We start from the raw sequence: 16,425 nt of genomic DNA on the forward strand, positions 1-16,425 counted from the left end.
TTGAGGTGAGAAATGACCACCCTATTGTCACTCTCAACCAAAATGGAGAGAGTTCCTTCTGAAATTGCCTCCAAAATACCTTCTTGGATTGTTTGAGTTTGGATTCATCATTAATATCCACCTCTTATTGTTCTAGGTTTGAAATACCTTTCTCCAATTTTAAAAATAAATAGAGATTCTCTCCTCACTGGGGAAGAGAAACTCGGTCAATAGCACTTTTGGAGTCAAAACTCCAGCCCCTGACAAAATGGATTGTTTGACTGCTAAATGGTTCAATCTTGGTCTGAAGTTATGCAAATAACCGGTGAATCTTGGGCCAATTCCAATACACTCGGAATACGGACTGATGGATTAAACGAAGACCAGACAAACCAAGGTTTCAAATATGTGGAATCAGCAATGGGATCGGCCAATTGTTTTCAATTAAGCTGGAATCGATTTGCAACTGGCCAGAATCGACATGAACCTTAGAAATCCAGTGTAGATTGGATTTGTCCATTTACGCTGATTTGATTCTGATTATTAGAATGGGGGACAACCCGACTCCGCTGTTTAATAAATGTTTTTGTGCATGGTATCGAAACGAGTGGAGACCGAATCGTTATTCTCTCCTGTCCGCTGCCTGAATAGAACCGTATTGTCCTCTCATATGGGGGTGCAAAATGACGACCTAACCCTCTGCCGAACACACTGTTCAAGGGAGGTTAAGTCGTTATTTCACCCCCCATATGAAGGGACAACACGGTCGGACAGAAGCCGATAAAAATTCGTAGAGACCTCCACTTCCCTCTTTTAATTTCAAATTCTTTGGTTGTCAAACGTGTATAGTTTGTTTCGTGCCACTCAAGTATGTTCTATTTATATATCGGTCCTTTTACTTAATACGTAGGGAAAATATCACGGACACCCCCTGTAAGTATATGAAATGTCTCGGACTTACCAAACTTTTGGAAAAATATCATAGACTATTCTTATTTTATGATTTTATTTCAACTTAGTGTACTCCGTTATAGGTCTGTACAGTTAAGTCTCTGTTAAGTCTTTTATAATGATGAAATTACCCTTGCCACATTCTGAACTTCCCATAATACCCTTAAAGGGTAAAAAACCAAATTACAAACCATTCTCCATATTCTTCGTTGGTCTGAAGGCGTAAGAATCAAGAACAGGGAAGGAGACTGAAGTGCAGATGAAAACCAGCAATCCACAGATTTTGGCTTCGATTTCAGACTAAGGTGCATCGTCGAAGCATTACGGTATATTTTCCCACTTCTATCGGCCCTATTCCTCTCATCTACATCACAGATTCAAAGTTCTAGGGCTTCGGATTAGATGCCGTATTGCTTTTCGCTTTCACAGGTTCCGACTGAGGCGGCTCCAATGAAGACACAGCTGCAGCTGGTTGAGAACCCAAATCAACAGAGGCCCCAGCAGATCCATACCCACCTATAAATTACAGAGTCCGATGATCTGATTTCAACAAATGTAAATAGAAAAACAGTAAAATTTATATATTTCCATGGGGAGGTAGATTAACACCACATCCATCGTGTAAACAAAAACATAGTACGATGATCATCTAATACCTCTTTCTATTATGAACTTATATTACTTGTGCAACAGAATATCTAATTTGTCAAAGAAAAGCAGATCCATACTCACCCACAAATTACATCATCGAACAAGGGTTGCAATTTCTAATCATAAACTTCTGTGGATACTAGATTCAATAGGTTCGATGACAAAAACAGATATATCAAATAAAATCAAAGACTAGATTTAGTGAAAATGCAGATTTCATGCTATCACCGTGAAGGGAAATTTGATCGATTATGCTCATAAATATTAGCCAACAGTAGCAACACTTGAGTCTCGCCGTAGATGAAGGTTGATATTTTAAGGTTAAAATAGACATTTCAATTTTGGGGTTAAGATGGACATTTCGTCTGGTTTTTTAAATAACTTATGGGGATAAAATGGACATTTCAGTTTTGGTTGCTAACTGTGCTTTAATGTCAAGGGGAAGGTTGCTATTTTAACCAAGTTTGGTAAGTCCGTTCCATTTTGAATACTTAAAGGGGGTGTCTATGAAATTTTCCTTAATACTTTGTTCCTTGTTGTTAGGGATGTAATCATATTGGATTCGGCTTAGATAGTGCTATATCCGCATCCACATCCACATCCACATCCACATCCGATTAGCTTTCGGACGGATTCAGATAGTGCTAAACGGATACGAACACGGATACATATCGGATATTTTGTCTGTTTACATGTAAATATAGCTTTTCGGATAGCTATAGCCTATAAGAGTTCGCATCTGTTTAGCTGTTGAACGGATTCGGATAGTGCTAAACGGATACGAACACGGATATGGAAATGAATTTCGGCTATTCATTTACACCACTACTGCTGTTGTGGGTCATGTTATGATTTGGTGTTTCTCTAAGGGCCTATACGAAACGAAATTTGAAAACTTTTTTTGTAGAAAAAATTGGGATCCAGCTCCTCTCCAGCGCACATCGTGTGGCTGGGGGGCTTCGATCCACACCATTGCACACATCCCGGTGCAATAGCATGTGGATCGAGGCCTCCCCAATCGGCCGATGTGCGCTGGACATCGTCCCTCGTGGGAGCTTAGTTAGTAAGTTTGGGAACGGCAATTGAACAGGAACGGATACGTACGGCAATTAAACGGACTAGGCGATAATAATATTTTTAAAAAATCCAGCTTAATAAAACGCATACGATAATAATACGATACGCGTTTAATACGGCCTAGACGACAATAATACTTTTTAAAAAAGGGCATATATTCATTATGTAACATACATTCACCACCTAATAAACAAAATAGTTTGATAGGGGTTAGTCACATCAAGTTTTCTAGTATGTCTCTCTTCCCCATCTGTCCTAGTTTGTTCTCCCTAATAAAGGACTTGACCACCACCCTTCCCTGGTTTGTTCCCATTAAACTTCCAATGGAGAAGATGGTCCATGATCTTTAGTGGGGTTTGTAATCAGAATCTTTTCGTCATCTTACTTTGCAACAGTTTGGTAGAGTTTAATTTACCAAATGGGTTCTGCGATAATAGTTTCACGAACCCAACAGATTAGTTCTAGTACATACTTCACGCTACCCATCTGCTCATCATTTAAGTCATACAAAAGCTTTAATCAAAATTCATGAAATAGCAGCAACAATGGTCACTGTCAATTTCAACATGAATCACACACATACATTAACATGATTCAAATATGTGAATATCAAAGTAGGAAGAACAACAAACTGCAGATAGGACCGTGAATCTGCCCATCTTCTCTCCCCCTTTTTTTTAAGGTTAAATCGATTCACAGAGAAGAAAAAAAAAATGAAATTAGGAAGAACAAATTTATTTACAAGATGGGTAATAGGAATCCTGAGATCAAACAAGGGAAAAATACAAACCTGTTGTGTATCTCTTTTGTTTTTGAAGATTAAGAAGGGAAGAGAATCGTGAGGCCTTCAAGATTGAGAAGAAAAGCCGTTGCCGTCGAGGATTTGATGATCACCGATGGCTGTTGAACGGAGATGGTGAGGATGATTGGAGATTGGGGGGGCAGCTACTAGGGTTCGATAGTTCATTCAATGTTAGAAATGCACAGAGAATGGAGAAAGGGAAAGTGAAACGATAGATATTTTTGACTCTTTTTTTTAAAAAAAATTAAGTTTAAAAAGTATTAAAACCATATGATAGGCTAATTATACGCATTTAATACTCGAACGTTTAAAAAAACCAATTTTTTTTGTAAAGATACGAAAATATGGGAGGACAGAAGTTTTTTTGATTTAAACTAACTACGGGACAGGAGCTCTTTTTGGGAGAGGAGCTCAATCCAAAAATTAGGAACCCCTGAACCAAGTATAAAATGGCATAAACAACTAGCAGCGACTGTAACCAGGAAAGATAAGAAAGTACGAAAAAAATAAACAGCGTTCACATATTCTCCACACCCGGTGAGAGAAGAGAAGAAGAAGCAGAGGGAGGGAGGGGGAGACTTGAGAGAGAGAGATGACGATAGACAGAGAGAAGGAGACAGAGTTTGAGCTAGAGAGAACAATGTACATAAACTGCTTGTTACTAGGGCTCGATCGATCGGTTATTGGCGTCGGAGGCAACAACGGTACTCCTCGAGTCGGGCTTTTTCGCCATTCGAATCCGAAGTTAGGCGAACAGCTTCTTTACTTCATCTTATCTTCCCTTAGAGGCCCAATTCAATCTGCAAAGGTCACATTCATGTTCCTGCGGATCACATATTATCCATCCCCCTCTTCTTTGTTCATTTTTTCTTGGATTCATCTGTTCTGAAATGACCAAGATCTCGCAGGATTTTGATAAGGTTTGGCCAATCTTCGATTCTGCACAGTCCCGCGACTTCCGGAAGGTAAATTCATAAATATTATTGTTGTAAGATGAGTCTTGCAAATTTTTATCTGTCTCTTGATTTGAATGATGTCCAATTTCATCCCCTCCCTCTTCGATTAGGTGGTTTTCGCATTTATTTTCCCCCTCCCCTCTCTATGCTTTTCTAGGTTGTCCAGGGAATCATAAATGAGCTCGAATTGCAAGGGGCACTCCCGAAAAGCCATTCAAGGGTTTCTTCCCTTGCGACTTGTTGCGCGCCGAGGTTGGTGCTATCTTCAATTTCATTTCAATTGTGTTTCAGTTTCTGTTATCTCTTTCTCTTTCTTCCCCAATCGTTTAAATAGCTTTGGTGCAGTTTTTGAAAAATTTTGATATTGTATACTATATAGTTCATCATCATAGACCTTCCTCGAGTTATGTAAGAGACATTTGTAATACTCTGGAAACCAGTAAAATCTTGTTGGTTCAGAATGAGAGTTGAGGCCTGTTTCAGGATCATTAGGTGTTGTTTGAAAGTATCTGTTTATAGTTATGGAGCTGGACCTTTGCCATATGCTATATGAAAGTTCATCTTGCATTTGTCCTTTGGAACCCCAGAGTAACCCTTTACTAGTTGAGTCTCATCTTTCAAGTATCCTGGTATTTATGTTACTAGAAATAACTGCATGCTAGGAAACTGCCTTAAGGTTTCTGTTGCTTTGTGAGTAGTCATGTGAGGATGTCATAAGGTTCTCAACTGATCATTGAGCTTAGGGCTGCTTACATTTGTTGCTTTCTATCTTGTACTTTGAATGACAGGAATGCTTCTCTTGCACCATGCAAATAAGATGTGATTACAGTACTTGCAGCAATGGAAACCCCAGCTGTGTAACAAATAACGTCTAAATTTTTCTTCGTTCAGTTGATTCACTGGGTTCAAGAGTGGATGTGGATTTCAGTGTCACACATTTAAGTGCACACCACAATGTCATTGATAACTCATTTTTATTCTTTTATTCGTCAGGGCTTTCAGTGACTCTGAAACTTTTCATGATTTCCATCTGTTCAGTGAAAATAATTGAGATGCCTACTCCAAGAGAATATATTTAATGATATTGAATAAACAAGTCCTTAACATTTCCAGGGTGTGCTAAAGGCTCTGATTTTTTTTTTATCTTTTAGAGTGCATGAATATTTCCTTCCCCCCACCTTTTTCCCTCCCTATGCCAACGGTTTGTTGCGAGTATTCACAATATATAAATTAAACAAAAATTCCATGATAAAGTTTCTCTTACAGGCTGTGATCACTTGTAAAAAATAAAAATTATTATTATTAGTTTTTAACACTTGTTTTCTTACACACCTTTGGCTCATGTGTGTTTTTTTTTTTAAAGTTTTGTGCTGTAAGATTACATTATTACTAATACATGAAAATGTTTCCCTTGGATATTTGGTGAATATTTCTGTTTAATAACACAGACAATCCAAATTCTAATTATTGTATGAGGAATAGTGATTAGCGAGGAACTGAAGCACAATTTTTATACCGTTATTTTTGCAGATTTGTTGAACTTCTATGGCAACTTTCTTTGCATGCTTTACAAGAGGTTCTCAGAAGAACTTTTACTGCTGATGTAGCTTTAACCCTCTGCCTGCTTCGTTGACAGATGTAGCATTTGCACATGCAGCTACATTACTTCCTGTGATGAAGGTACTTTTAGTGTTATTTTTAAAAAAAAATTTCTTTTTACAGTGGTTATGGAGCTATTGCTTCATTGGTTTTGCTGGAACTTTTGAGCTATTCTTCTCCAAAACTTTTCCTTTTAAGTTCATAGTTGAGTGCCTTCCAAGATAATGTACAAATGACTGATTGTTTCAGATTTGTATTTTCATGCATTTTTTTTGGATAAATAGGTTGTATTTTCATTCCAATTGTATGGTTTCCCTGCTTGCATACTGTTGTAGTGATCAGAGCATGATTCAGAAGAAAGAGTGGTGGGGAGAGGGAAGACTGTTGTGCTGCATATTCTGCTGTTTCCTTCAATGGTGCCTTATATTTATTTAATATGCTCATGTGCTTATTGTTAACGAACCTCTGTGAACACGCATTAGTTTGCATTTGACTCTCTTATGTCAAACAGGCTAGGATAGCGCTTGAACGAAGGAAGTTTCTTAAGAGTGCAGAAACAGGTGTCCATAGCCAAAACAAGTGGTCAAACTTGGCCCATGAAATGACTGCTGAGTATCACAGTCTTTGTGCTGAAGAGGTTAGAGGGTAACTTTTTCATATTCCTTCGAGGGACTAAAGTTTTAGAGGTACAAGCTTTTCAACGTGTTTCTGGATATGTCAGTTCTTACATTTTCCTGCAATCCTGCAAGTCAGGCTTATTTGCAGCAAGAGCAGGAAAAAGTACAGGATTTGATAAATAAAGTAATGTCGGACGGGGAACTATGGGATGACTGTGTCTCTAGCCCATTGGGTCAGATCTCACATTTTGTTTCCAAGGCAACTCACCTATGGGAGTCCTTATTAGCTCGTGAGAGTAAGTGTGCAAATCCATTGCTCTTTCTAAGTCCACTGTTTGTTTTCATATCCTTGATTCCTTAAGCTTGTTATTTGAACATCACTATATCAATGTGGATTTAGTCTACCTTGCAGATCCTAGATTAAATAATCTCTTTGATATGATATTGATCATCTGCTTGTGTGATGGGTGGTTTGTGAAATTGATCACTTTGGTGAGGCCTGGTGAATGGGTTAATTTGTATAGATTTGCATATGTTCCATGTGGTTGCATGAATGATGATTGAAGAAAGCATTGTTTTGAAAACTATCCATATAGACGTTAAAGCAACGGTCTTTCAATCTAGGTTGATATGTTAGTATTTTGTATCTGCAAGGAAACATTGGCTAGGGACTGTGTCTCCTAGACAATCATCTCCTTTGGCTAGGGATGTGATTTAGGATATTTAGCATTCAAAGTAATTAGGGATTTATGATGTAATTTTGTTTGAGGGACAGGGTTCAGATGTTGGTTGTTTTATGAATTCAGATGTTTATGGTTGTTAGATCGAAAATCAATATGGTAGGTTAAGTCATTAGGGTATCAAGAAAATGTCTAAAAGGCCAGAATCTGATTAAGAGTCGAAATAGGTGGTTGTTATTACAGAGATCGATTTATCTTGGGTTCTTGTAGGTTGATTGATTTTGTTTTCCCAGTGATTGGTTAGTAATGGATGATGGTTGCAGTTTTGAAGGGTTTTATAAATGGGTCTTAGAAGAATTTGATAGAGAAAACACCTATCAATCCCGATTTTACACCTATCCTTCCACTTTGCAAGCATTCATGATGCATTTATTTAGGCCAGCCATTATGGCCATTTTATTGTTGGATAGCTATGTTATTCTCTGAAATAGCCATGTGACAATTTTTGAGTCCCATCTCAGCTGCATGGTCCACCACGTGTTAACTCCTTCCTTTTTATGCACTCGTCAAACCTTTCTCTCTGAAATTGTCTTTTCAACTATTTTGAGAATAAATTGCCACATGGCAGAATGCTGTAGAACTGAGATGATGATGTGGAGGAGTCTAGCTTCTGTTTGCTGTGGAGGAATAGTTTGCCTTTGTTAAGGCTGGAGAAATTGAATTGAAAAGTTTCTGTTATCATCGTAAAAAGAGAAGGGCTGTATCCAACAGCCTGGGTTGGTTTTTAATGTATTTAATTTATATTTTGGAATTTCTAATTTTAAATATATAATTTATTTGAGGATTTCCAATGAAAATTTACTACGGATGGCTCTGTCAAATGATTAGAATTTGTTTGAAACATTGCCTGTCAGATTTAAGCAATCTTGGACTTGTTGGAAAGCTTTCAAAACAAAGGTTTGTCCTGATTTCTTTAGTAAATGAAATACAAATACAAAAACATTTACTTAAATGATATTGGGCATAAATAAGTGTCTGTCTTGGTTTCTGGCATAACTAAGTGTCTATATACCAAGTTTTGCATAAATAGGTGTCTGTATACCAAGATTTCCCACCGAGATGACCAAAACCATTGAGATCTCGACCGAGACATTGTAACTTTCCATTTCGACCTTCATCTCATCTTGACATTTTGAAATGGCAAGATCTTGACGAGATCTCGCGAGTTCTGGTACCATGCAATCAATGCCCAACATATTAGGAAGAAATAGGAGGAGATGAGATACAACAACCCACAAATGTGAGGGGGCTGTTTGTACACGCCAGAACTCGGGGTTGGGGAAAATAAAACCAGAGATAAAAGGAGAAGAATGGAGAAAAGTGGGGTCACAATGATCGACCAACTCGACCAGCAAAGCACACAAACACTCAACACCGTGAGCAAACTCGATTTAATCTCATTTTCATTCAATATTCAAGTCTGTGTTCTCCTACGTATTACAGTGAATATAAAGAAGACTCTTGCATAAAAATAGAAATCTAAATAAATTGGAAACCAACTAAAAGAAGAAACTAACTGAAATAGAAACTTAATAACCCCAAGCAAAAATCCCCTACCCATCCAAATAAAATAAAATAAATGAGTGCGTCCTAATTAAACTACCAGCCCTTGCCAGACCAGAAAACTGGTTTAGGACCAATCCTTGGTTTGGGCTTCCAAAGTGGTTCATGTTTGTCCAACCAAGCTTGAGCAACTGCATCATCCATTCATTTCATTTGCCTTCTCATTATCTATGTTTGCTACTCTGAATTTCTGCATCTTCCAAGATGGAAGTTAATTACGCATTTATTATTATTGTCATTTTTGCTTTTGGGTGATGCAGGTGTACTCCCATTGATCGACCCGAACCCGTTTGAGAACCCAAACCAAGATGAACTGGTTCCAGTTTGAGTCTTGGGTTTGATAGGATATTAGGAATTTTATTTAGGTAGATAATATTTTATACAATCAATTTTAGAAAGTGGGATACGTTTGCAAGTGTTAAAGAGTTAGTTAGGAATCTTAGGATTTTGTGTCCTTGTTAAAGTTTGTTTCCAAGTTTACTAGGTTTCCTTTGCTAGTTGGGTTTTCTTCTTTTAAATAGCTTGTATTAGGATGAAATCACCGATTCGAAGAATGGAATAATAAAGTGTTTGTGAAGAGCTTACGTGGCTGTGTGCGTGTGCGATCTTGTTCCCCCTCCCCCCCTCTTCCTATTGCAATCTCCTCTCTACCCTGCAACTCTGATTTCTTCTCAGGGTTTTCCCTTCTTCCTACTGGCCCTCCACCAACTTGGTATCAGAGCCGAAGGATCCATCTCCTTCCCTTCCCATTAATTTTGTTTCTCTTCCCTCTCTACGACCCCTTTCCTTTCCCCTGTAAACCTCTTCCCATAAACTCCCACGGCAACCTAAGCTTCTCTCCTGACTGCCCCACCTCCTTTTGTTTTCCCGCTGTGACAGTGAACACACAATCCAACTATCAAAAAACCTTTCCCAACCCACTGCTACCGCTGAAACCCCAAACCCATCCCAAACATGTACTCTTCGACCCCTTCCACGATTCCCAGAGACAACCCCATCGCCTCCTTTCTTTTCCCAACAACTACAATTGACTTCCCCCTTCGCCCCAGTGTTCTGCCAGCAATAAAAAAAGGGAGAGAGGAAAGAAGAGAGTACGTGAGACATCGAGCAACAAAGAGAGAGAAATCATACCTGGGTTGCACTAGAACTCCATTTCAATCTGTTGGTTCCTTATTGAACTCGAACTTGGTCTCTGCTGGTCGGCTTCAACATATCTTCCTCTCAGGGTTTTCCTTTGCTGGTTTCCTTGTTGGTTTCATATCCAAGTGGAAGTCGAACTCCCCAACCTGGTCCGACTCGAATTCCTTGCTCTGAGGCTTCCTCCATATTCTCCATAGAAGTTGCGTGAAAAAAAAACTCTGCGAACTTAAAACCCTGTTGGTTATCAAGTCGACTACGGTACCCACCCACCCCATGAATTTTTATCACCTCCAATTCCCTCCAATTCCTCACATAGGAGCAGAAATGACCACCCTACCCCACCTTGGGCAGTGTGTTCGAGCAGAGGGTAAGGTGGTCATTTCTGCCCCTATGTGAGGAATTGGAGGGAATTGGAGCGGGCAGGAATTGGAGGTGATAACGATTCCCCAGCCCACTCAGGACTTCAGTTTATTTCTTGTTTTGCTTTCTTTAATTTCCCAAAACACATCTGACTTCCTCTCTTATCTCATTTTCTGCTTTATTTTTGTATTGTTCCAAGTTTGTCCCTCCTCCCTCCCTTACGTCATAGTTACCTTGTGTCGTATTTCTTTCCAGATTTAGCCCCTCTTTTCCCCCTTATTCTAATATAACCTATTTTCTCTATTTCCAGAATTAAGCCCCCTCTCCCACTTATTCATTAGGTACTTCTCATTCTATTTTTTTTTTCTTTCCAGAATTGCCTCCTCCCTTCAATTCTTATTCTATTTTGTCTTTCTTTTTATTTTCTTCCAAGTTTACCCCTCCCCACCAATACGTTACACTAGCCTTTTTTTCCTCTTTAGTTTGCAGTTCAATAAATTACAATTCTGCCATTGTTATCATAAACCCACTACATCATGGAGGTTGATCGATACGATTCTCCTTTCAATTAGTGATGGGTTTCGTAAATTGCAGAGAAAACTTTCTAATTTGAAGACAGGTTTTCGGGAGCTTGCCACTATTAACAACAACTTCTGTGATAAGATGCCCAGCATGATACAATCGTTAGAAGTCGGATCAGAAGAAGAAAATGTGGACAACGAAAGCGACGAACGAACTAAAGTACATGGTTTGATCAGGATTAAAGTTGAAGAATTGATCGACGGTCCGATTTCAGTTGTGAAACCCCACGATTAGATTCCAATCGAAGAGATGTCGTTTGTTAACGACCTTCAGAAGATCGTGACGGTTGATCATGAGATGCGTTGGATCATTGTCCCATCAAAGCCAATGTTTGTGGATGCTGATCGAGTGGTGCTGATTCTCTCGTTTTACAAAGCTTGTGGGCAAGTTTTTCTCAACACCAGGGGAATTGATGCAGGTGCACTCTCGAACCTGTTTGAGAACCCAGACCAAGATGAACCGGGTCCAATTTGAGTCTTGGGTCTAGTAGGATATTAGGAATTTATTTTATTTAGGTAGATAATATTTTATTAAGTCAATTTTAGAAAGTTGGATACGTTTGCAAGTGTTAGGTGGTTAGGAATCTTAGGATGATGTTTTCTTGTTAAAGTTTGTTTCCAAGTTTTCTAGGTTCTAGGTTTCCTTTGCTAGTTGGGTTTACTTCTTTTAAATAGTTTGTATTAGGATGAAATCACAGATTTGAAGAATGGAATAATAAAGTGTTTGTGAAGAGCCTGCATGGCTGTGTGGGTGTGCGATCTTCCTCCCCCCCCTCTCTCTTTCTATTGCGATCCCCTCCCTACCCTGCAACTCTGATTTCTTCTCAGGGTTTTCTCTTCTTCCTACCGGCCTTCCACCATTGGGTCCAATCTGTCCGTCTTACTCTCCAATCGATTTAGATTACTCTAATATATTTGGGCACTTGAAAGACTATTTTTCTCTATTACTATAGTTGTTTCGTGTTTTTTTATTATCTTTGAAGAAGAAACCAATAATCATTCACCAGCTATGTTGTTTTTGTAGGCAAACGCTAATGATGGGGAGGGTCCAGAGCTTTTACGAAGTGCGCATGATGGTGGTACTGGTGGCCATGCAGAATCCATGGCAGCGACCATTGCTGAACATTGGCAGCTTGCTGCTTGCATACAGGTAATGAATAGCATTATAATCATGGGTGCATGAGACTTCTAACTTGGGTGTTTTTAGCCGGTTTTGGTCCTGGCCGTAAACGCTGAACCTTTTTTAGTTCTCCATTTTAGTTCTTTTTTTTCTGTTTCTTTATTAATTATTCATGTACTTTTTTATATGTGGTCTATATTTCTTTCATTTAAGAGGTTTAGGGTATACCTTGCATGGTTTTCATCCTAATTATAATCTGTCTTTCTTATCTCCTGAAATTTGGTAATCTACTATCTTCTGAATGGAGCAATAGCTGACAGAAGAGTACTGGCACTTTGCCCCACCCACAAGGAAAGGGCCATTATTGCATTGCATTTTCTATGCCTTGAAGAACCTTACTCCAGGGTTCTGATGGTTTAATTCTATCAATTTTGTGCTAAATCTATTTATGTAATGGCTGGCAATTGGTGAGGCAGAGTTTCCATATTTAGGTTGTGTTATAAGTTAAAAGTTCTGATTTTATAATCAGAAAGTAGCCCTGCTTCTGCAGTCATTATCTAGGGAAAATGGCTTTGCAGTACTCATACATCCTTTTTATCAGAGCAGGTGTATATATTTTCTTAATAATGAGTTAGAACTTGAAAGGTACAATACCTGTTCAATTGCAAAGTTCGCTAGCAAATTTAATTCTGCAATTTCCTTTCATGATGTTGGTATCAGTAGTGTATCGAATAACAAGCTCATAATCATTATTTTCATACAATCAAGCAGGAAATAATACGTGGATCAGTTTGCATGGTTATGGCCTATAATGGTGAAAGTCTCATATTGCTTGCCATCATGTTGAAGTAGTGAAGAATGTTGTTGCTCTTTCTGGACAATTCCTTTTATTGAATTGACCTTCTAATCATTTTTGTTGTTGCTCTTTCTAGCAATTTCCTTTATTGAATTGGTCTATTTCCTTTTTTGATTTGGTCTGGTCTCCTAATCCGTTTCTGCTTGAGATTGACAAGACATACTGTAATTATCTGTCATAATGGAGACACATTCCAAACTGATACTTTGGTGCACAGGTGCTCATTAATAAACAGAAGGAAGTTGCTCCATCAATAAAGAAATCAATTTCAGAGCTAACTGAAGAAGTAAACAGTATTTCATCTACTCTTCCTCCGATGACCAAAAATCATGGCCAATCTACCTCACCTATCCAAGCTCTAAGTTGTGGAAGATCTGTTGTAAGTTCTTTGGAGAAGACAGGTCTAGATGGAACAATATTATGACATTTGAATATTTGGTGATTTATAGTGTTTTGAAATAGTTACATTTGTAGAACTAATAGCAGTTCTTCTAATGAGGCAGGAAAATGGCATTGATGAGGTTGCAGAAATGACTACAAAATTGGCAAGTGTTCATCTTGATAAGGTTTCGCCAAGCTCTCCAGCTTTGAAACTCTCACATTTGTTTAGTTTGACCCCAAATTCTTCTATGAAAGGGGGAAATATCCAAAAGAGGCAAACTTTGGTTTCTCAAGCCAGCCAGGTGGAAAATTTGTCCGAAGGGAAGTCTCTGGATCAGCCTCCATCAAACAATCATGTGGATAATTTGTCCCAAGGTTTTTTCATGTTCTAACTATAGTACTATATTTTCTACTGTACACCCATACCTTTGTTATAAGCTTATTGCCAAGGCCCAGAGATAAACTTGAGTGGTCCTTAGATAACTTGTGGTTTTGTCTGAAGAATTGTCATGTTCTTGGTTTGCAGATGGTGACGGTTCTTATGTCCAACACTTGAGGAGATCTGTTCGGGAGGCTGCTCTTTCAGCGCAATCCTCCAATATGGACTCCACTCAAGATAATCAATCTGATGGTAGCTCAGAACATTTCTTTGTACCTCTTTCAGGGACTGGATTTTCTCGTGTAGGCCCAGAAACCAAATCTGTTGCAGTTAGGAGCAAAAGACTGTTTGTGTCTCCATCAGACACTGCCAGCTTACACAGGAATTCGGTATCTGAGAGCCCTGCTAGGATCAATCACAATGATATACAAAATATGTTGAATGATACAGATTCACCGCATCAGTATGGCAGTGAAACTAATGGGTTCCTCTCAGTTATTGGTTCCAAATATGTCACTTCTGATGGAGAGAGGGCATTGTTTGACATGGAGGATACTCGGGATCAGGTCTTCTCACCTCCATTGCTAATGGAGACATCACTCTTTTCAGATTCATATGAGGACTTGCTTGGTATGTGGATTTTCACCAAATAATTCCTAAATTGCTTCAATTTCATTTTTGTTTCTTTCGTTATTAATGCTTTGCATGTTTTTTTCCCCCTTGTAATTTTTTATAAATGTTTTGCAAAGTATGGTTAGTTCTATTAGGCACAACATCTTTAAAAGGAATGATGACTGTGTATTAGTTATGTTTTTGCTAATGGGTTGGGATGTCAAAGCTTTGGGTCAATCCTTGCCCTCTGACAGAAGGGACCTTGTTTATTCTACCAAAGGAATCCATCTGTCGGTTGGTTCGGATAATACTTGGTTGATCTTTGGGTATGCATGTTTGAGGGGGGGACTTGCGCCGAAGATTAACATTTCTGAGTTGTCCTATCTCTGTTTTTTCTTAACAATATTTTGCTTTCCATTAACACGTTGGTTGAGATTGCTTGTGTTACTGAATGTTACTTGTTAATTTTTTCCACAGCACCATTATCTGAAACTGACAAAGCTTTAATGTGGAGTGCTGAGACAAAGTTGATTTGTGCGGCAGTCATGCGGAGTGGCTAAAATCCAATTATGATACGCTTCAGTTTGTGAATGGATTGCCCTACAACTTTATAGGCGGCATTAGTCATTACACATTTTAATGTGAAATGGTAGAAGGCAGGCTTTTTCATAATCATAAAACTGTATATATATATTGCAATGTCTTAAGTATGATCTCAAGTATCACTAATTGTAGATTGCACAATCTCTTAAATGTGACTTTGAGGAGACAAAGGTCCTCATATCATGCTTTGCTTGCATTTATGTTGTTACACATGACTTAGAATCCGCCATGTGAATCGGTCCCAATTTTGATATATAATGCGTTTGGGACATTTCCTAAGCTCTTATTCCACCTGTCCTAGTGAATCTTTATACCTATATATATATATATATATATATAAGACTTCACAAATATATCAAAATTACATTCAGAAATTTTTTGCTGCTACTTGGGTTACAAGAGCTTTCCTCCTGCTATCTCACCAAACTAAACCAAAGAAATAGAATAATTCAATTCCTCTTTGGTATTTTCAAAAATACCCTTGAGATTTCGTTTCTTCGGCTGTGAACGTGAGTAGCAGTAAAATTTCATACCATAATACAAGCCATACAATTTCAATACGAAGGTTGTTTTTTTTTTTTTTTTTTTTTTGGGTACAGCAATACGAAGGTTAATATAACAGAAAGAAGATACACTAGTAGTCGATGGGAATACGGAATTAAGGTCTAAATCTACGGAATGAAACTGCCTGAATCTTGCTATAAGTGAAGCTCTCAAATTTCATGTCAAAAACCTGAAAATAAAAAATAAAAAATAAAAAGCGTAGCCCAGTCTCGTCTAGCTAGCAATGTATATCTTTTTTTCTGCTAGTACTAGTGGTAGTGGGAGAGGAGAGGTTGGCCATAGTGGGAGCAAGTATGGTTGTAGACCAATATCGTAGCCGGCGCGGGCACGGATCTGATGTACTAGTGCTTGTTTCTGTTGGTCCTTATCTTTGCCGTAGATGGGAGTCCACTTTATTCTCGTTGCACTTGGGCGAGATTGTGGTAGAGATAAGGGCAAGCGGTTAAGTTGGGGCCCACCATGGCGGAAGCAGGGGAGCGTGCGTTCCAGGATTGTGCCCTATTGGCATACCAGGACAGGACATGCGGCGGTAGTGGAAGCAGGAGAGGATGACGGTTATAGCCATAACCGTTTGAGAGTCCTTGTTGGACTCAGCTTATAAAAGCCAGCGAGGCTATCAGAGAAAGACACACAACTCAACGCACATATCTTTGTTTTCTTCTGCACTTACTTTTTTTTTTTTTGATATATCTGCATTTACTTTTTCGTCTTTGTCTAAGTTTAGCTTTGGGAGATGTACCCAACAGTCATTGGATCGACCATTGTGAGGAGTCCAGAATTTGTAAATATTTGTACGGGCGGTATGATTTGATGTGCATTTCCTTTTTTGTGCGAATTGTTAATTTCAATTAAGAAAAAAAGTTTCCTATCCGAAAATGTGGCCTAGGTCGACAC

The 16,425-nt window shown here is 38.6% G+C and overlaps 1 pseudogene; it reads left to right on the forward strand.

The window, feature by feature from the left end:
* The first annotated feature begins 4,009 nt into the window (after nt 1-4,009).
* On the forward strand, nt 4,010-14,958 carry LOC122653990 (annotated as a pseudogene).
* The last annotated feature ends 1,467 nt before the right edge of the window (nt 14,959-16,425 follow it).

Source organism: Telopea speciosissima, chromosome 3 (assembly GCF_018873765.1).
Source record: "Telopea speciosissima isolate NSW1024214 ecotype Mountain lineage chromosome 3, Tspe_v1, whole genome shotgun sequence".
Taxonomy (NCBI): Eukaryota; Viridiplantae; Streptophyta; class Magnoliopsida; order Proteales; family Proteaceae; genus Telopea; species Telopea speciosissima.